Source organism: Protopterus annectens, chromosome 6.part1, assembly GCF_019279795.1.
Source record: "Protopterus annectens isolate FY-2018-M chromosome 6.part1, PAN1.0, whole genome shotgun sequence".
NCBI lineage: Eukaryota > Metazoa > Chordata > Ceratodontiformes > Protopteridae > Protopterus > Protopterus annectens.
This window is the reverse complement of record NC_056738.1, coordinates 493,287,638-493,311,232: the sequence shown is the minus strand read 5'-3', so window position 1 is coordinate 493,311,232 and position 23,595 is coordinate 493,287,638.

Genomic DNA, 23,595 nt, shown 5'->3' with positions numbered 1-23,595 from the left:
ATAAATACTAAAGAGTCCTAGACTTAATAAATAGTAACTCCATTGTACAAGTTGTTAATTAGTCTATAGATTTAAATTGTCTTGATCTTATCTTCAGTAAGACCATCTGTACTTGCACTACAACTATAGTGTCCTTAGAAATCAGTAATCATCCCCTTTAGGACATCTAAGCCCACCACAAGAAACACCTGTTGATTCAAAGACTATAAGAAGAAGAAAAAATATTAAAACTATACAGTGAGTGCTCAGAATTCAAGTGCAATGCTTCCAGTCCCAATGTAGCTTCAGCTGCCACTTATACTAATGAGTTTTACTCCTATTGAACAATCATAAGCTAAGGAGTCCTAGTCAGAACTAAATACGGGGAATGGAAGAAATAAGCCATCTTAGTGGATTCTTAGTCAGAACCAGATATGGGGAAGAAAAATAAGTCAGATCAGTGGAATACCATCATTAATTAGCTCTATAATTTAAGGATAATAAAAAGGCTAATTTAAGGCCCAGACTCATAAAGACGATGGGTCAAAAGAGACAGCTGTCCTAGATATCTAGGTAGGTATGATCTCCAGGTATCAATGGTGTGGCAGTACAGTACTGGCATTGCTTTATGAATCTTGTTGACAAATTCAGGAGGTTAGGTATAAACTTTTATGTCACCCAGTGGATAGCCAGCTGGCTCTCAAATGGAGTCCCTCAGGTATCAGTCCTGGGACCACTTCTTTTTGCCATTTACTTCCCCAAAGTCAAGGTCAATGTCAATGGCATCTGGTTGACTAAATATGCAAATGATTGCAACTTAGCAGTGGTTATACAATCCCTCACTGATTACATTTGCAGATGATTCCAGATTAGGAGTGGTCATAGAATCCTCCACAGACACAAATGTTCTCCAGAATGGGCTGACACAGACAAATAACTAGTGTCAGAACCATGGACTAAAACAAAATGACAAAAAATGCATAATAGTATCCTTCTGGAAGTCATCCACCTCTGGTAACCATCATATTGTTAACACTTCCCGAAGAGTTGACCTAGTAGTCAGGGACATGGGGATACATGCAGACAGTTATCTAGCCTTTGAGCATCACTTGTCTACAGTAGTGAGGAAATTATTCAATGCTGTGCAACATATAAACAATTTGTTCCACTATATTCAGCATTCACCTGATCTATCATTGAGTACAGTGCCTCCTTTGATATGTGCCTAACCAAGCACATTCAACAACTGGGACATCTATAAAGGTTCCTCACTAAATGAATATGGGGTGTAAGTAAAATGTCCTATGCAGACTGCCTCAAGGCCCTATCCATGTATTCTGTCACCTACACATGTTGAGGGAAGATTTATGCCTGGTATACAACTCATTGTCACACCCCATCCTGATGGACCTCATGCATATCCACAAAACAAACAGCACCAGAACTACCCATTATGAAGAGTTAAACCTTGTCTATGATATAAATAGGACCTGTAGGAGAGACAGGTATGTATCCCTGATATCACCCTTTCTCTGGAACAGCCACTCCATCCATGTGAAGCAGAGTTCCTCCCTAACCCAGTTCAAGTGTAACTTGGACAATTGGATGGGGAACAGGAAATTTATCCCTGGTTTGTCACCTATGTCCCTAATGGACACAGGTAGCCTGTAAATGGTTCATGTCCCAGGTTTCTGCTTGTAAATGTTCCAACTCCCAGGCTCCTGCTTACACTTATCAAGGGTACCAGAACTTGCCAGTGATTTGGGATCCATGGTTAAGCTTAAAACGTCCCTTGTGGTTGTCAGCCTAGTAAACACCTATGAACCTGCTATGGTATTGTGGCTTTACAAGTGAATGTTGATACTGCATTTGTGGCCATGGCTGAAGCACAGAAGCACTCAGTGTGTAGTTGTGTGGTGATTTAACTGTACCGTAGCAAGTTGTTTTATACTTGCAGAAAGCTGATTGCAAAAATTTCAGCTTTAGAGAAGTTTTTTTTTTTCTTTCTCATTTCTTAGTTGATGGGGGAGGAAATCATTCAGGAAACATCACAGGGCATTGTATATCAGAATATATCCACATTAGATATTTTGTGAAAAAGTTAAAAGAAATCAGAAAGTTATCATAAGGAAGATCAAAGCAGGACATGAAATAAGCCAGTCCTGTGACCTAGAGAGATAAGGCCCTGACTACACTGCTTGAGACCCTATAGTAGCTAGCTGGAGAGACTAAGAGTAAGTGGCCACTGATGTCTCACTCATGCTGTGGAGAAGGGAGGCATCTATAGTTTACTACAAGTATGACATCTAGCCTGAGCACTGGGACCCAGTGAAATTCGAACCTACCATGCCCATAGTTCATCTTACCAGAGTAGCCAAGTCTAACTGGCATGTGGAAGTTTGCTTCCCTTTAACAAACAACAGTAGTCAAGCTTGGAGAAGCTGCCAAGAGGAGGTGGGTTGTCCCTGGGGAGAGGGTATACTAAAATTAGCAGATGAATCCAAACATAATCATAAATCCTTCTTTAACTGCATCATATAATTAATAAGTAACACACAACAATGCTCTAAAGTAATTAATAATGGTATTATCCACTCTGACGCTAAATATATTTCTAGTATACTGTCAGATAAATTTAGTGTTAACTTCAACAGGGGAACCAAGTAAGGGTGTCTTCTCTCTCCTTTGTTATTTGCATTATATTTAGAAGCACTGGCAAAGAAAATAAGGGACTCAGAAAGTCAAGGATATAATTCATATGGTAGTCAAGAAAAACTGGCTCTATTTGCAGGTGACATTATTTTATACCTGACAAAACCAGAAACACAGGTTAGTCATATTTTTATCAACCAAAGGAGAATTTGTGGATAGTAATTAATAAAGAGATGAAGGATTTTATATGGGAGTGATAAGCTTATTCTTCCAGTATAACAGGGTGGATTGGGATTACCCAAGTTGAAGGGATATTTCAGATCAACACGGTTAACACTCCTATACATAACACAAGCAGGAAACAATAATTCAAAATGGAAAGAGATAATGATGAAACTGGGGGGGGGGGGGCTCAAGTAACAGGGAAAGACTAGGATTTTGGATGCAGACCATTAAGGAGAACAATAATAATCATACAGAATATTATATTCATAAAGTAGCGGAAGGTATTCTAAGAACTAAGCCAATCCAAGAATGGAGAAATGAGATTCTGCTGATAGGGATGACTGCAATTAGGGATACAGACAATAGGCAAGAGGGGGTTGGAATATATTGGAGAAAATTGGCAAAGGAACCAAGGTATTGAGAGCAAATAACTAGACAGGGAAAGGTAATAGAATGGGAAGACACCAAGAACTTATTTGGACTGCAGGTTAGAGATTGCCTTCCATATCAAGGACTGAAATCAGAGTATAGGCAAAGAGAAAGAAATAGGGGGGGGGGTCCTAAATGAAAGATGAGCATTGGTAGAGTTTTTGTTTAATCTAGAACAGAAGGTGTCATTAAGAAAGGAATAATTAGTAGAGTATATAAAATATTGCACGATAACTATAAGAATCAATTAGAGGAGGTTAGGAAGGCTTGGGAAGACAGATTGGATAAGCAATTCACAAAGAAATAATAGGGGATATATGTATGACTCCCAAATATGCAACAAAATCTAGAATATTTAGGATCTTTGCCCGGAAGTGTTTACATAGATAGTTTTATACCCCAAGAAGGCTCCAAAGAATTTTTCCTCATGTAGGCAACAAATGTTGGAGGTGTGATGGGGAAGGAAGAGGAAACTGGGAACATATTTTCTGAGAGTGTAATGAATTGGTGGGCTTTAAAGATTCCCTGCAGTCTGCACTGTTGAAGATGCTGGGTGAGAAAATTGGAGTAACTAGGTAAATGACTTTTTTGAGCTATGATACAGAATCGGAATTGCCTAGACATAGCAAGGCCTTGTTGAGTCTAATTGTGATGGCTGCCAAAAAAGCAATTACTAGAAAATGGAAATCAAAGTCTAAACCAACTTTACTAGAAGTAATGAAGAAAATAACAGAGATAAGATAACTGGAACTGGGATATTTGGAAGAAGTAGGAGCTTATTATATAGGAAAAAATGGGAAAAGCAGGATTAATGCTTTCATAAAACAAAGGGGTTCAAGAACACTCAAATTACATTCTTAAATCTCCATCAGCAAATAAATACATCACAGTGGATGGTTAGCTTTATTTCTCAGTGCCTCCCCATCTCTGGAATGGTCATTTGCTCCACATAAACAATGATACCCGTATGTACTTTAAGGCAAAACTTAACATTTGGATGGTTGATTATAAATTCTTCCTAGGCCTGAATAGTTTTATCATCCTGGAGACAGGGGTGACCTTATTAGTTTGGGTATTTACAAGGTGATTATAGCCTATGGACTCTCTGTTGTAAACTCTATGAATCTTTAAATCTATGAAGCAGATGTACCACATGTTGCTAACAAATATCAAAGCTGTGAAATTTTCTTTTGTGTGTATAGAACCAACATATTATACTTTACTGTTAAATAAAAAAAGGCAAGAAAAATAAATTCCACTTCACAGCATTTGACATTGTAGTACCTTTTATGACTAGGACTGTGACATTGCTATGCATTTTGTTGACTAGAAAACAAACTATTAACAACATAGTGCTATTCTGTAGCAAAAAGCACTATACTAAAACACCCGAACTGTGACATATTTATTATGTGGAAACCCACATTTCACAATCCAAAGCTGAATAAAAAATGAAATAAAGAATACACATTGCAAGCAACAAAGCTCTACTGTCTATTTGCAACCCTCATTCACAAATACCTAACTGCAGAATTGGCAATCCTTACTTTAGTTATGATATTTTCCTCTGCACTTAAAATCTCAGTTGTTGTTTGTCTTTCGGCTTTTCCCAGTTAGGGGTCACCACAGTGGAACTCCAGTCCACTAATGATTGGCAGTTGTTTTTTTATGGTGTCAAGTTGCCAGCCCGACACCCAACCTTCAACAAAGCCACACCCATTCAACGCATGTCTTTCGAATGCCCACTCGACCATGGGGAGGACATACAGACTCCACACAGAAGGCACTCCCAGCCCAAGCAAAGAATAAAACGGGAGAACCTCTTGCTGTGAGGCAACAATGCTACAGCTGCACCACCGTGGAAGTCCAAAGAAAATCCGGAAAATATTTGGCATTGCAGTATTTTTTCTGATTGAAGCTATGACATTCTAATTTGCATTTTATCAGCCAGAATACACATTGCTGTGTTCATCTTTGGTAATAAATATTATTCTGAATTGCCTGAGATGTGATACTTTGCTTTGCATGGTATTATGACAGACAAGAAACAACTCTCATTTTAATATAGTTGATTATGCTGATGTGAAGTAATATCTAAGAAAGTGCTGTTCCATTGAAAAAGTAGCACTGTTTTGCACAGTGCATATTAAAGGATATACTAGAGAAAACATACTTTCACCAGAAGAGCTGTAACATTAATTTTCCATGTTATTTTGATAGAAAGCAAGCTACATTATTTTAAGATGATTGCAGAAACCAATATTTGACAAGGTTTGAATAAAAATGATATGGTATATATTTCTGGCAACATAGTACTGTTGTTTCTTGGCAAACCCTTTTGTGATAAACTGATGGGGGGGCAGCTGAGTGCCTTTATGAGAGAGCTGTGATACCCTGCTTTGCATATTATTGGATAGAACACACACATAGTTAGCACTTATTACCACAGAGCAAAAACATGTTGTTAGTTTGAAATGGCCAAACTGTGATAGCTTTATTTACATGTTGTTATAACAGACAAGTAGCACACAAACACGTAACTGTTTACAATGTCTGCAGGAGCCAATATTTGACACTATTTTGCTGAATTAAAAAAAAATATGGGGCATACACTGTTAGCAACATGGTGATTTTTTTCCCCTCAAGCTGCACATCCCTCATCATTAATATTAAATATAAATGCATTTGATCAATAATGTTTGGCTGCTCCCTGGTATAACTCTCAATCCCATTACAAATTCATTAGCATTTTCAGTGCTAAGTGGTATTGGAAGATGCTTTTCCAACTCTTGTGCTATCACTTATTTAGTGCAAGTTGTAGTTTCACTAGAGTTTATATCTGTCAGAAGATTAACTGAAGTGTTGATTTATTTATCATGTGTTAACAGAGTGAGTTGTTGACCCTTATGAACTATTACCTTGGTTGAAAGAGCAGTACAATAAACAATTCAATACACAATACAAGTGAGTAATACAAAAGTTAATCTTTTTCTTTCAGCTGTTCCCATTAGGGGTCACCACAGCGGATCATCTGTTTCCATTTCTTCCTATCCTCTGCATCTTACTCTGTCACACCAACTAACTGCATGTCCTCTCTCACCACATCCATAAACCTTATCTTAGGCCTTCCTCTTTTCCTCTTACCTGGCAGCTTCATCCTTAGCATTCTTTTCCACCTATACCCAGCAACCCTTCTCACCACATGTCCAAACCAACGCAATCATGCCTCTCTGGCTTTGTCTCCAAACCGTCCAACCTGGGCTGACCCTCTAATATACTTATTCCTAATCCTGTCTGCCCTTATCACACCCAGTGCAAATCTTAAAATCTTCAGCTCTGCCACATCCACCTCTGACTCCTGCCTTTTTGTCAATGCCACTGTCTCCGACCCATATAACATAGCTGGTCTCACCACCCTCTTGTAGACCTTCCCTTTCACTCTTACTGGTACTCGTCTGTCACAAATCACTCCTGACACTCTTCCCCACCCACTCCACCCTGCCTGTACTCTCTTCTTCACCTCTCTTCCACACTCGCCATTACTCTGAACTGTTGATCCCAAGTATTTAAACTCATCCACATTCGTCAACTCCACTGCAAGAAAGAGTAGAGTCAAGTGTATTTAACAGTTCAAACACTGAAAATGCCAAATGCATTCCATTCTTTCTCATTCAGTCCCTCAAAACTAACTTTGCAAAATCTGGATAAGAAACAGCAGAGGTCCAATTAGAAAGATCCTTCGTAAAAAGCAGTACTCACTATTTGTTGGTCTTGATATTTTTAGTCAAATATTTATGGACTTATATGCACTGCTTGTGAATATACAACATACTACCTAAGGAAGAAGCACTAAAGTCCAAGGAAAGGGACTTTGGTTTGTGGAAAATGGAAAGAAGGTCGCCCAGAAAGGGTTATAAAGAAGCAAGAAATTAAAAAAAAAAACAGAGTTAGCAAGGCCAAGGCTGCAGAGGAGAATGAAAGGCAAGGAAAATAAAAAGCAAACTGACTGTTAGGCGTACTGGAGACAGAAACACAGCCGAAAGAAAATTTTGCAAGCTAAAGAAGGCGGTAAGAGGTATGGGTAAAATTTAGAAGTAGGAGGGGAATAGTGGAATTCCATACATAGAGTCTTTTCCTCAGTTTTCACCAGTGAAAAGGGGATATTTTAAGAACAGATGGCTGTAATAGGAAACAGAGAGGAGAAATGGAGAAAAGGAATTGATCTCGCTAAGGGACAATAAAGAATGGGGATTAGATGAAATGCCTCCCATGAGTCTCACAAGAACTAGTAGGATTCTGATGACCCCCTCCTGGAACTAGTCTGTTATACCTCTCAACTGTCCAGATTATCAGGGAATGTCCAGATTTTTGCATATTTTTGGTCTGTTCTTCATAAAACTTGTGGTTTTCTGGAAAATCACTGAGGGTTCAAGTCACTAAATAATGAGACATATTTGCGTTTCAGACTTCATATTCTTCAGAAAAGTGCATATTTGTGCAAAACATATTATTCTAGCAGTAGCAACTTTCTAAGTTTATAAGAGCAGTATTTAAAATCTGTCCCTATTTTGGGGCCTTTATCCCACCATTAAGAGGCTGAGAAGTATGTAGGTTGCAGATGTCTGAAAGAGGGGATAATCCTTCGAAGAGTCAGGTGTGGCCCCAGGCACTGGAATATTGAAATATCTCAGAGGGAATACCTGCATCAGATACACACACACACACACACACACACACACACACACACACACACACACACACACACTGTCCTCAATGTAACCCCCTTCTGTGAAAACCCAGGCAGACACACACAGTCATCAGACTTCATTCATTCCCCTAAAGACAACTGCATGCATACACGCACTCACACGACCACATGTTCACACACACACACACACACACACACACACACACACACACACACACACACACACACACACACACACACACACACACATACACACACACACACACACACACACACACACACACACACACACACACACACACACACACACACACACACACACACACACACACACACACACACACACACACGCACACGCTGTCCTCAATGTAACCCCCTTCTGTGAAAACCCAGGCAGACACACACAGTCATCAGACTTCATTCATTCCCCTAAAGACAACTGCATGCATACACGCACTCACACGACCACATGTTCACACACACACACACACACACACACACACACACACACACACACACACACACACACACACACACATAGACACACACACACACACACACACACACACACACACACACACACACACACACACACACACACGCATGCACAAACCCTAGCCCTACATATCTATGGAAATTTGCTGAACTTAATTGCTTTGTGGCATTTTCCATAGACTTCAATAGATGACTAAGATATTTCTGGGTGGCAGGTTAGCATAAAGGTTAAGGTGTTTATTTTATACACATAGTGCAGGATTTGCTTCTCATATGGGGTAATTGGTTGGGCTTAAAATGGCCCACAAGGGCAGCTAGTTTAGTACCAGTCTATGAACCTATGACTGACATCTTTTGTCTGAGATAATTTTTGTCCGACTATGGTAATCTGTGTACCTGTGCGATTCTTTAAATTGCTCAGCAGCACAAATCGGGTAGCCATGGGCATTTTGGATGGATAGCACATAGCTAATTATCATTACACACTTCCCTGGACTGCCCCATTAGTGTGTAACATGGCTGATGGAATTGCCCTCCATGATGATACTTCTGGTCATGAGAAAATCAGCACATCTGGGAAGTCTGAATCAGAAGGTCTTATAGTGATAGGTTAGATGTTCATGATATGGCTTACTGCTGCTCACTGTAATCCTTTCTGAATCACAGGACTAGTCTGTAGATTAAGTTTGGTTTGAATCTTGTTTAGTCGATATGGATATGAGCAGGACAGTTGGACTATCACCGTTACCTTCCATCAGGACCTATACTCCTATGGAATTTATAGCAGTAAAAGTAATGTGCTTGTATTCCATGTGAGTCCATTTAAATATAGAATACTGCATGTCATACCTAATGAAATTAATTTTAGTATAAGAATGTTTTTTTTTTTCTTATTTATAATAAAATCACAGTCAGAAATGTGCCCTAGTATATTATGTTCAGCTAGAGACACATGTTGTAAAACATGCTGACCTGGCATAACCAGTTAAATCAAAAGCAGTGCTGTTTATCTTTCAGTGAGTAAAAACCTAAAATGTCTGTTCTGTTTTTAACAGACAATTAGTAATGCAAAGATACTTCTTGATCTTTTGTTTCTTATGTAAGCATTTGAAGCATAAAGAGTGGCCGACAAAGCAGTAATTTTTTTTTGAGTGGGGGGATTTAAAACAATGGGAGAATACATTTTTCGGAACAGTTTTTTTCTTCATACATGCTACAGATGAATGAAAAAGAACCTTGCGTGTTGGTGAATAGTTGTTGATGACTTCTTGAAACTATATCAGCACCAATAAAGATCAGATTGATTACAGTTGAGAATAATCATAGAACTGCTAGAAGAACAAATTAAATCCCAAAAGATGCATTAATCAGCTCTCAAGGAATAGGATCATTAAAAAATGGATTTGAGGATTAAAGATTTGGATCTGTTATTTAAAAGGCAGTGAGATGAGGAACAAACAGAAAATTACAAGCCTGTCAGTCTTGTCTTTCTTATATGGAAACAGATCGCAGTTGCTGGCCAATTAGAATATTGCTGACAGCCCAGAGCAAAACTTGCTTAGTATTGTACAAGTGAATGCAAAGTAACAGTGGCAAAGCTTTTCAGACTAATTGGTACTCTTCTGTTTCACAAGCTAATGGGTGAGGGTGACAAGAGTGTTGTTGCAGTCTTCCCAAATCAATAATACTTTTACATTTAAAACCCCTCCAGAAAAATGCTGAAGAAGGTGAACAACCTTACTCTAGCTGAAAGCCAGTGAGGAAGTGCTGGGACTGAGCTGAAAGTGGACAAAAAAATGCAATGCTATACATATGTTCAGAATACAGTTCTTTTTGCATTTATATCACATCATCGAAAGCTGAAAACACCGAACACCATTTAATCGAACCTAAATAATCTAAAGCACACAATATTGAACATTCAGAACAGCGAATTTTTTCCCAGGGAAAAATTTGCTATTCCGAAACACATTCACACAACACAGGTACACCAAATAAATAGCAATCCACACACTTACATTTAAAATCATACATCTAACCCTACACTAAACTATACAGACACTACTATCTATCCACTTACCTTAACCCGACCCTAATCCTAAAGTCTGCCACTATCGCACACTCACCTTACCCGCGCCCTAACCCTAACTCACTTAACCCGCCCCAACCCTAAACTCTGTCACTATCGCACACTCACCTCACCAGCGTCCTAACCCTAACTCACATAGCCCGTGCCCTAAATCTAATGTCCACACAATCACACACTTACCTGAACCCCCGTAACATTCCACCACAGTGGTAAAAATAGCGAAGCCACAGAAACGGACACCCGAATTCTTTCCCTAGGAATGAATTTGATGTTCTGCAGCTTCGCTATTTTTAGCGTTTGATGCATAGGGTTTGACATTGTGGCATTCGACATTATCGGCTTTTGATAACGTGATATGAACCCTTCTTTTTACCCACTTTAATATTGAGAGCATAACACTTTGTGCCTCTCTACAGATATGACATAAAGGGCTGTGTGGCATAAGAATATATATTTATAAAGCAGTTAAGGAATGACAAATACATTTTCAAGAACTGGAGGGGTAAGCAGGGTATGGAATACAAACCTCAGGGCTCCAAACTGCAGCAGTCTTGCAGTGAGGAACAATAATTACAGCTGATAGTGTAATTGCTACCCAGATGAACAGTTGAAAGAGTACATTATTGATACAGACTTTGCCTCAGTAAGACAAATTTATGGTTGCCATTTGGGTGAAATGAGCCACAGCATCTCACTAACAACTGATCCAATTGCCAGAGAATGTCTCTTTTCAATAAATGTCTCAGTAAGATTAAAACTTTTATAACTTGAATCTTCCTGGTCAAATGTTTGCTTCCCTCTAGAGGCATATTTTGCATTTACAGATTTCAAACCTGTATGTACTGTTAATAATAAAAGAAATACAGAAATAATTGTAAATGTAGCATTAAATACACTACAACCCATTTTAAATTGCTGTTGAGGGTGGCAGAACTTCTGAGACCTACTAGGAACTGAAAAAGAAATTTGTTGTAAGTGCTATTTTATTAGCTGATCATTGTACATTTGTTTGTTGTTGTCACCCATGGAAATCGCAGGCAAAAAGAAAACAAAATTGTATTTGCTCAGATAGTTACAGCAGCAGGACTATAGTTTGTAGAACTATGTTCAGTTCTGGGTGAAAAAAGTTGCTTTATTTTACAGAGAAAAACTTGTGATCCAAAATTTGCCTCTCACTGGCCAGTGCTGTATTTACATCCATGAATTACATCATTGCTTTAGGAAATCAGGTATAACTGTCCCCAGCTGCAGGCCATAGTGTATCTGAGAAGGAAACAGTACATATAAGATGTGTGTTCAAAACTCAGCCTCAGAATGAGGCCTTGGCATGATAGCACAATAACACACGTGACATGCATAATGAAGTGACTGGAAGTCCTGAAGCAAGATGCACAAAAGGAAGACAGCTTAGAATCTAGAAACTCAATTCTGAGAATTTTATTTTTGGAAAGACATGCTAGATTTGAGATACTGCAATGACAGGTAGGAAGAATTTTTGTTGAGACACCAGAGCTTGAATGTGCACTTCCTGAAGATCAGAACCCAAAGGTGACCCATAGATGATATTTAAAAGCCTTCTAAACGAAGCTCATAGGATAAACAAAGTTGAATTATTTACCAGAAATACTATGAACATACCTCTCAACTGGCAAGATTTTTTAAGAATGTCCAGATTTTTCCTGGTATTTTTGATCTGTTTCTCATAGCATTTGTGGTTTTCTGGCAAATCAAGGAATGAAGTCGCTAAATAATGGTAGGTATTTTGGAGTTTCAGACTCTACATCCTTCAGAAAATGCATGCTAATGCAAAACCTGTTATTCTAACAACATTTCAAGTTTATAATACTGACAAGCTAATACAGAGGGTTAAGGCAGTTAGCAGTAGTTCCTGTATACAGGGATGGATTCCCTTAGCCCTCCATTGCCTGCTGTGTGACCTTAAGCAACTCATCTAACAAGACAGTGCTTGCGGGCGACTGGGGATTTGGAGTAGGGTCCTCAGTGGTCTCCTGTACTACAAGCCTATTAACTAGATATAAACCTATAATTAAAATCTGTCCCTGCTTCTGGGCCTTTGAGCCACATTCTTTTTGGCTCTGTCCAGAATACTTGTATTGACAGGTTGAGATGTATGACAATGACCTGTGACCCTAATTTCATGTAAGTAATATAAATGCAGAATATAATGATAGTCTTGGTAACTGGAGCCAAACTTGCTTGCAATATTAAAAAAAAAAAAAAAACAGTGACATAGTGAACAGCATGGTGCCTGATTACAGCATGATGTTTATGTATCTTCAGAAAATGGGGACAGCATTTACAGGAAAATAGCCTGACATTTAAATAGAGAAATATAAAACAAACAGAGTGTGTTAGGACTAAAATACACCCCAGTTAAATAGCAAGTAATGTGTAGTGCTTTATTCTACTCTGAAGCTAAAAAGGCATGCTGTATCAGTTCCAAGAAACATGATTTAAAGATTTCCTAATTAAATTAACAGGCACACTCTTCTCAATTAAACATAATAAAGAACCAAGGCAACTAATTCATTTTATGCATTTAAGACATTTTTCCCATTTCACTGCAATGCATCAGTGAGGGGGACTAATTATTACAATGTTTTTATTAAACCATTCTTTTACAGTGCATATTTCAGCATTTAAATTCCTTTAAAGACAGAGTACCGTCTATTTGGCTAGCAGCACATAAACTTCCCTCACTGCATGAACTCTTCTAATCTTTTTATCTGCTGTGCTTATATTCATCCATACACTTTTTACCCACACTATTCACCCATACTCTCAAGTATGTTTAAGAAATGAAAAAGTACAAATAAACATGTAAGAGTACAAGAATTGCACAAGGTTTTAAATATTATTTACACACTAGCTACATATGAGGAATGGCCCATTTCATAATTCAAGGAAATTCCTTTTTCTTTCTCTCTGTGTTCTAAAGGTAGCCTTTCTAAAACAACAAACCAGAATCCTTCTATCATTAAAACATCAGTGCTAGCAGGTACATGTTTCTGCACATTGGCTATAATAGCCTGTGTAAATGTTATCATCAGGGCCTGGGTGAGAGGGCACACGGGACAGGGAAAGAATCCATGAGTTTTAATAACAGCAAGGAACAGTACATGAGTATGGGGGCTTAGTCAAACAGGATGTTAAGGTTCTTTTCAAGGAGAAATAAATGACAGGAAGGAGGATGTCTAGTTTTCCAAATGTCCTTGGTCTGGACTCAACTGCATATACTGTGTGCAGTCCTTGAGGCCATCCCTTGGAAAATGGGGTAGAGATATGGTCAGGATGCAAAAAAGGTATCCAGAAATAGTAAAGTGATGAAGGAGTTGAGATAGGTTGTTGTTTGTCTTTCGGCTTTTTCCCGGTAAGGGGTCGCCATAGCAAAGCTCCGGTCCGCTAATGATTGGCAGTAGATTTTTACAAAATGCCGAGGTGCCAGCTCGACACCCAACCTTCAATGAAGGCACACCCATTTATGCACGCATGTCTTTCGAACGCTACCCAACCATGGAGAGGACATGCGGACTCCACACAGAAGGCACTCCCAAGCCCAGCCAAGAATCGAACGGGAGAACCTCTTGCTGTGAGGTAACAACGCTACCGCTGTACCACCGCAGACAATAAGGAGTTGATATAGGTAATAATATAAAATACAGATATCTATGTAAAGTTGTTAAGGAAGGGGTAAGGGGAGGATATGTGTTTATGCAAGATGAGGCAGGGGCCCAGTGAGGACATTTAATATAAAAGACATGACTGGGAAGGAAGGACAGTGGATTTATGTTAGCAATAAGGAAACACTGCATTATAGAACAAGGAGAAGGATTGGTATAATGTGCTGCTCAAGCTTGTGGTGAAATGCAAGACAGCAGAAGTGTCCAAGAAAATGGCATTAAAAAAGGGCATGAGAAACTGAGAATTATGAGAAGCAGCTTAACTAAATACAAGATAACCATATATGTATGTATATGTCAAAACAGACACATAAATGTTTGTGCTTACATTTTCATATGTTTATAGCCAGTTTTTTCAACTTTTACAAACATTGTTGCACAAAATGTCAAAAATAAGCATGGAAATTAAGATTGAACCTACGAGTGAAAAAAGAAAGCATATGATAAGTAAAAATAATAAAACTTATAAGTAAAGTAAAAATAATAAAATAATCTAAAACTTATAAGTACTTCCAGACATGGCTTGTTTGAACAGAGATATAGCTGAGGAAAAGGTTATTTGTAAGGTAATATATAGGGTTGGGATTAGGGGTCTATATTATCTTGTTGAAAGATGTGTTCAGCGAACACGTCTTCATCAACAAGTAAACAGTGAACTCTGAATGGCCACATCAGCGACTTTTGTCTCAGGGGAAAAAAGCTCTTGGCCTAATATCGAACTTATGTATGATCTCTAACTGTTTGAGTTCCGTAATGTATGTTGATTTTATTAACAAGTTGATGTTTATTTCTATTTTATTGTATGTTTTTATTAACAAGTCTGTTCATTTATGTTTTGTGTGGAACTTTTCTCCCCGGGCCTCTACTGAAAATGGACATATATCCAGCTAGACTAGCCTGGTCAACAAATGTAAAATAAATAAATAAATAAATAATAAACAAAAAGCAAATGATCAAACCCTACATAGACAGGGGCTTTGCCCCCCTCACCCCACTAACTAAATATATCAACTCACAGATCACACTACAGTGGGGAAAATGGCAAATCCCCAATGATGGCCAAGCACTTTTTAACCCTGGGAAAAAAGTTGCTGACGTGGCCATTCGGTGATTACAGAGTTCGCTGTTTACTTGTCGATGAATATGTGCTCGCCGAACATGTCTTTTGACAAGATACTATAGAACTGGGATTTGGGCAGTGCCAGGGTTAGGGTTAGTACAGATTAGTAAGAGTGGACAGTAGGATTCATCCATCTCTATACCACCTTACTCATGTGCTAATCCTAACTCTCCCACTCCCACTAACCACAGCCTTCCACATTACCTTGCCAAAGCCTCTTTCCCCAGTAGCATGACTACACAAGATACTCTTGCACCTCAACATCATCACATATACACAGTGCAAAATCTACCCCTTCCCTAGTCTTTATTCTAAACTTACCTGACAAATATTCACACACCTGCACCCTCTCCAATGCTAAAACTTTCAGTATTTCCAAAAGTTTGTCATTGCAGGAAAACCCATTTAATGTAACCACAAGCACATCCCACAAAGGACAAGAATAGTTGATGTTCCTATATTCAAAATCTCTTGCACTTGACCAAGAGACATGCCAATAAAAATAGACCTAGCTCAGTCAAAAAAGCACACATTCAGCAGTTTGCTGCTACCTTGTTAATAAACTTACACACACACACACACACACACACACACACACACACACACACACACACACACACACACATATATATATATACACGTGCTCACACACACAAACACACACACACACACACACACACACACACACACACACACACACACACACACACACACACACACATGTATACACGCACATACACACACACACACACACACACACACACACACACACACACACACACACACACACACACACACACACACACACACACACACACACACACACACACACACACACACACACACACACACACACACACACACACACACACACACACACACACACATAGCCGGCCTTAGGCATAGGCCAACAAGGTGGCCGCCTAGGGTGCCGCCCTAGTAGGGACACTTTTCCAGTGTTTATTTGGTGTAAGCAGACCAGGATAGGGGCACCAGGTGGTGTGGTGGGGGGCGCCATGGAGCCCTTTTGCCTAGGGCACCAGTTGACCTAAGGCCGCTCCTGCACACACACACACACACACACACACACACACAGATGTGTATGTATAAATACACACACACACACACACACACACACACACACACACACACACACACACACACACACACACATATACACACACACATGCACACACACACACACACACACACACACACACACACACACACACACACACACACACACACACACATACACACACACAAACACACACACACACAGATGTGTATACTTACATGCACATACTACAGCTACATAGTTAGACACACAGTCACATATCAGAATGCAGTTTTTAATGTAAACTGTATAAGCAAATTGGCTAATACAGCAGTTTGTTTTTCTTATATAATGTTAACTAACAAGCATCATTTATATTAACAATTGTTAATGCATGCTTACCGCTTTTGAATAATAAACTGCAAACTGCAGCTCACAAGTTTCAAAGCAGACTTCTTTATTCTCCCATGTAAGTTTTTTTATCTGAATATTTTTGTGACACTGACATTTGCCATCTTGGCTGATACATACTGGCAGACACATACATAGTTGTTGGTTTTAGCCCTTCATTATAACAGCCTAGTGAGAATTGACAAAATCTTTAGTATTCACTTTACACCCCATTGCCTCAGTAGCCAGCTTCTTACTATTCCTATACACTGCTATCTGAGTCCCTTATATTTTTTCCAAATTTTCAGCTTCCAAGTTTCTGCTCCATTGTGTACCATTCCCCATCCCAGTCCTCTGTCTTTTTCCACCACAAAGCCTATCCCTATAAGCTTTCCTCTCTCTCTATCCTTCAGGATTTTCACCTCAGTCTCGCCTCCCCAGAATCCTTCATCTTCTAGGTTATCTCTTCTTGCTCTGCTCATACTGTGATTTTTGTACTCCCTTTCTATGTATCATATCTTTCTACAATGATCTGTATCTGTTTAACTACGTTTTTTTTTTCATGTTTTAAATTATACACAGAATGACTGTTTTTCATTATCCTGATTTCTTTACCCAGCTCTAGTTGAGCTCCTGTTTGTGTTATAGTATCTATATTACAGTAGCTCATCTCAAAAAAGGCAAATAGGACCATAAAAATCTGAAAATATAAAATCCTCTTAGGTTGAGGAACAAATGTTGCATGACTTCATTCATTATTAAGGATTTTGCCATTGTTTCTACACTTACCTGCTTATATTTTGGTGCCATTCTGCTGTGCTGTTTTCCTTAAGTGCATATCAAATATAGACTTGTATAAACACAGCAACACTAACTTTGAAGGCTCACACTGCCTTTCTGCTTTTATATGTAATATTTTGGATGAATTTTTATAACATTTGTTAAATGGAAAATGCAGCACTTTTTAGTGTTTTTCTCCGGTATATCTGAAATTGCTATTATTCTGCAGAAAATCAGTATGCATGGTCTGCTGTTCATTAGAAATGAGTACAGTGTGCTGCAACGGTTGTGTCTTAGGTCTGATTTCAAAAATAAATCCATTTGCAATGTAATTTTATTTCTGAGAAATAACTTCCATCTACTGACTGCTTTAGCAGCATTACCTAACACACAAAATATTACAGACAACTTTGAATATTAGCTATGAAGTAAAAAACATAATTTCCTTAGGCTATGACCTGTGAGGCATCCCAGCTTAATGATTTTCTGTTTTATCCTGTTGTTTCCAGGAAAGAGTACATTAGGCTTTAGAAGAGAGGTGTAAGGCCTACTTCCCAGACATCATCAGGGTGAATGCTTAGTCATCAGCCTTGCTCATTAACCACTGTTATTTTTCTCATTTCTTTAACTTAGTGATTTTCTGCCAATGTGCCTCCAACTGCTTCAGTCATTTGATTTGTTTGGCTTGTTATGATACCCTCTTACTGAGGCCAGTGCTGGACAAAATCTGTGACTGCAATGACTGATATCATTTTAGGCCACTTCTCTCATTGGACAGTTGCAACTTAAAATTTTCTGTGGCATTAAAATTAAAATATTTACTCAGTGAACTGTAGTGAGTTATGCTCAGTTCAACTTTTCACTCTAGATATTTCATTTAAGTGCTTTTCCTATCATCATTAAACTGCTTCTGAAAACAGTCTCTGGAGCATCTCATTTGGAAAGAAGGAAGCAAAACAAGAGTTCATCTGTTTCTGGTTGAGATAATCCCCAGGATTCACTAATCCTCTGTGTAAGACTAAATTAGTCTTACACAGAAACGCCAGTCTAAGAGTAAGATGGCAGCACGCCATGCATATTAATGAGGGTGCTCTGCCTCAACTCTAAGGCTAACACGGAGCATGCACGAGTGCAGGGGGTGTGTTGGACTGCCGAGCAGTCCAAAACTCCATGCCCCTGCAAGTCTTTCAATTGGGAAATGTCAACTGACATGAGCGAGTCCGCTCAAATGTTTACATACCCAACACTACACTCCCCCACATTCTAAACCCCTGTACAATTATAAAATGTAAAACTTTTATTTTATTTTTTTATTATTCCCGATATAGCTGCCCATATTTGCGCGGGTTTGCCCATTGCTTAGCTACAGTTAGCAGTTTAGACATCGAAGAGGATAATAAGAAACGTATATGCAAATTAAGCAAAATAGCGATAGCGTAGTGGTAGAGCTTTCGCCCAAAGAGGAGGCATTCCCGATTCGTGTCCCACCACTCCCCTTTCTATTTTCTGTTGGAAATCTGTATATAAAAATAATTCCTGACATTTATCATTTAAATTTTAGTAAAAAGCATTGAAATGGCCTATGTAGTAGTGATATAAGAAGGTGGAATGGTTATGCATACTGATGGATGCATAAGTAATGTATCTTAAGCAATGTGAAGCACTGCTAAGCAAAGTTTACCAGTATTAAGTATATTTAAATATAATTGCTCATAGTTGGGCACTGCGTTAACTAGCACAATAGCTTTGCGCTGAGCTGCACTTCACGTAAACTAGCGCAAACAGAACATGTTTGTGCATAGCTGCGCACTGCATTAACCAGCGCAATGTCGGGCAACGTAGAGCAACATCGGGCAAAGTTGAACAAAGTCGGCTAAACACAGCCACACCTCCTAACTGGTCTGGCCAGTAGTAAAATAAAAAGCATTGACAGACCTTGAACCCGGGATACTGTGCACCATAATCACAGTACTGAACCACTAAGCCATGACAGCTTTTCATAAACATGCACTTTCAACACACACATACATATCAATGGAAGTTTACCCATTGCTAAGCAGGTATGCCTTCAGCTGAGTTTTTTCAAAATTGGCCAATCACAAATAAGTGTGGGAAATGATTCATATTTAAGCTCCATAGGTGGGTATACTTGCCATAACTGGTTGTAGCTCCCATCTGCAGGCAGCAATGGCCGGTGCTGGAGAGGGCTCTCATTTTCGAGCGCAACGTTGGGGCATTGAGGAGTCAAAAGTAATGGTTTGGCTCCTTGTCCATAATCATGAGGATAAACTCCTGCGGGGCCAGTGCCAGGGCACCCAATACAAAGTGGAAGCCTGGGACCGTCTAGCTCATGGACTCACCAGTGCCACAGGTGTCCCTCTGACTGGTGAGCAGGTCAGACACCACCACGCAGACCTGAAGAGATGCAAGGCAGATCAACTGGACCAGTGGATCCAGGAGGCCCGTGAGATGGAAAATGCCCCACTACTGAGTAAGTAGCCATGGAATTAAGTATGTAAGAATTGCTATTCTAGTGTATACTATGAATAGGTATGTCTCAATATCACTTCATCTACTTCACAGCTGCAGGTGTCCATGCTGCGAATCAGCAAGCCTATGCAGATAGGCTGCTAAGACTGCGCCACCAGGCAGGTTAGTAATTATTCTGCTTGTACTGTTATGTAAAATAAATGAGAGCCTGAAAAAAGTGTTTTAACACAATAAATAAAGGTTTAATAATTCTCTAATAATTATTCCGCATGTACTGTTATATAAAATAAATGAGAGAGCCTCTAGAAAATTGTTTTAAGTCTTTAATAAAAGTATAATTCCTGGAGTCTGTCTGTGTCATTTTCTTTGATATGTTGTTGTACTCTTGCATTATAGAAATAGTACTGTTGTATTAAGCGCTGTTAACACACAGTTGGGTAGGCCCATATAAAGTGGATGAAGGGAGTGCCAGTAGCTTTTAAGCATATTTACAGTCCTCAACTGTTGGTTCATGCCCAGCATGTACAGGTTAATCTGGCACATGAGTAGCTTGGTATTGTGTTCCCCAGAAATGTCATTGTGCTGGCAGAAATGTAGGGAGCTGTTAACATATAACTGATTATTTCACCTAAACATATCTAGATAAGTATAGGTAAGTAGATCTGTCAGTTTACCATCTCAGCAGTAGTGTGTCTGAGCAACTCACAAAATATGTAGCAGTAACATCTGCATCCTGGACAGTTTGTATGTCAGATACAGCCCATGTATATAAAGATCTAGCAAAACCCATTTCACAATTTAAGGACAATTGGGTAGTGTAATAATACATGTAGGGGACATATAACTGCAGTTAATAGGAATGTAGTGTAAACTAGAAGGATATATAAGTTAATGGAGCCTCCTTAAAAAGCCATGTAACAACTGGCTGTGAAATGGTGAATGTAGCCATGGTAGTGCAGTTCTGGTACAGCATGATAGGTGCTGGTTTGGGACACATTTGTAACCTTGAGTGACCACATTATGCTTCATAATGATAGCTTATAGTACTACACCCCATCCAGTTATTGTAACCACAGTGCTACACATAGCTTTCATTGCTATACACCTCAATGTTGTGTGTCTGCAAACATATGCACCTATAAACAATATGCATACCAATCACCATTTGCACAACTGACACATATATGTCTTGTAATGCTATTGCGTGGCTAGGTCATATGACACACATTGGGTATGTGTGATGTTTAAATATGCATTTGTGTTTTAGCATGCCATGTCATGGATGACACTGGCATGTCCACAATATGATCTACACTCACCATAACTACTGTACATTGGCTATGTGGACCAATGGTATTCCATCAGTTATACATGCACCACTGATCTTGTGTGTATACACATCATGCATGAGCTAAAACTGTGTCCACAATTATTTGCTAAAGACACAGAGGCTCTAATCAGAATTGGATATCTATGTGATACACAGATACACATCTAGCCATGGTATGTATACCTGTGAGTGATGGTGCACAGTACATTAAAGAGTTTTTAATACTTGCACAGCAATGTTGTGTCCATGTATACATTGCGTTCCAGGGGAAGGCCAATCACCGAACAACAAAACACATGCATCAAAGCCATGTATACTGTTAGCAACAAGGACTGTCTACACTCACACTGAATGCTGTTGAGCAACACATGCCCTGCATGCTGACATGTGTGATATGACTGTTTGGCTTGTGATACTGTACCCCACTATCAACTGCTATTGAGTATGTTCTGAGATTGCTGGTGGTGTGTGTGTGTGTGTCTGCTTTAGTGAGGAGTGTATTTGTGTGCATGTGTGCATGTGTTCATGTGTGCATGTGCTCATGTGTGCATGTGTTCATGTGTGCATGTGTTTATGTGTTCATGTGTGCATGTGTCCATGTGTGCATGTGTGCATGTGTTCATGTATTCATGTGTTCATGTATTCTGACATCATGTACAGGTCTTAAAGTGTGTTTCCTGTTTTACTCTCACAGGTGCTGAGGTTGGGCTGGTTCAGTGCAGCAGAGAACGTGATGTCACTGACACAAATAGTGATAATGAGGATAGGTGTGTTGAAGCAGTACACAAGTCTCCACCCCATCCATACACACAGTCATACTGCCTGTACATCTATCATCACCAATACCCTTAGCAGAGGGACAGTGTACAGTCGGTAATGGCCAGGAGAGTGTGGTATCTATGGCACATGCATCAGGACACAGCAGCCATAGCCAGATATCTGGAATGGTACCACATAGGCAGATGTCCAGGGGTTCTCGTCAGAGCACTGATGGTCATCATGCCCCTGGCAGACATGCCACAACTCTTACAACCACAAGCATTTTCCAGGCTGTCATGGAGGCACAGGCACATATGGAGCGGTACACCAGACAGGGACTAAGGGCACAGGGGGCTCATAACACCTCTTTAAATGACAGTATCCGTGACCTAGCAGGTGCCATTTGTAATTACACTGAGGTCATTGATAGACGTTGGGGTGAGACATTAGATGTCCTCCACAATGTCATGTCCATGTGTCAGGACAGTGCAGGACAGTTGAGATGTCGACATGGGCGTATGCCAGCAACATCAGCTGGCAGTCGCCATGGACATCCATCAAGTCATAGCTGCTCCCGTAGTGCCAGTACTAGCCCCAGCAATGTTGGGGTGGGCTGTCCATAGACCATCCTAGAAGACCATGTGCACGTGGCTCTGGCCAGTCCCAGCAGGGACCTGGATCCAGTGTACATATTTCAACCTCTGAGGATAGTACCCAGTCTGGATTAGTACCTGATGCTGTCTGTAGCACCCCTGCCAGGCATAGGTCCCGTATACGTGGCCAGAGACGGAGATCTGTAAAGCCTGTCAGGTACAGTCTGTAGCTGTCCCACAAATTCCCGTATATGGCAGCCACATGGTGGAACTGTGTGCATGCAGACACACACACATAAACCAGAAACCTAGGGCAAACACATACCTGCACACATTACATCCACATTGGCTCATAACAGTACTCTTGGCCCTCACACACACTCACACACACATGTCGATTTTATGGCTCAATGTAGGCCTCTGGCAAACCAACAACACACCCTGTGCATATGATGAAACCTGTGCCACCTCCTGTCATCTGTAACATTGATGCAGGAACAGGCTAACATGGTGCTGATGCACAGGGTGACTTTATAACAGAATAGCAATGTTAGCATGTTGTCAGCAGTAAAGTGTAATGATATCCTTGAAGGTGTAGCTGAGCAGGCATGATGCATTAAAGCTATAATTATCAATGTAGTATTGTTTACACCAGTGTTTATTCCAATTGTGTATTGTCTGCCCATGTGCCACTTGGCTGATGTGTGTAGTTTTGTCAGCATGTGTTAGAGAGTGGACAGTAAGTGTGGGATGTGTGCAGCACAGATTTGCAGGTGTACATTTGTGAACATGGTTGAG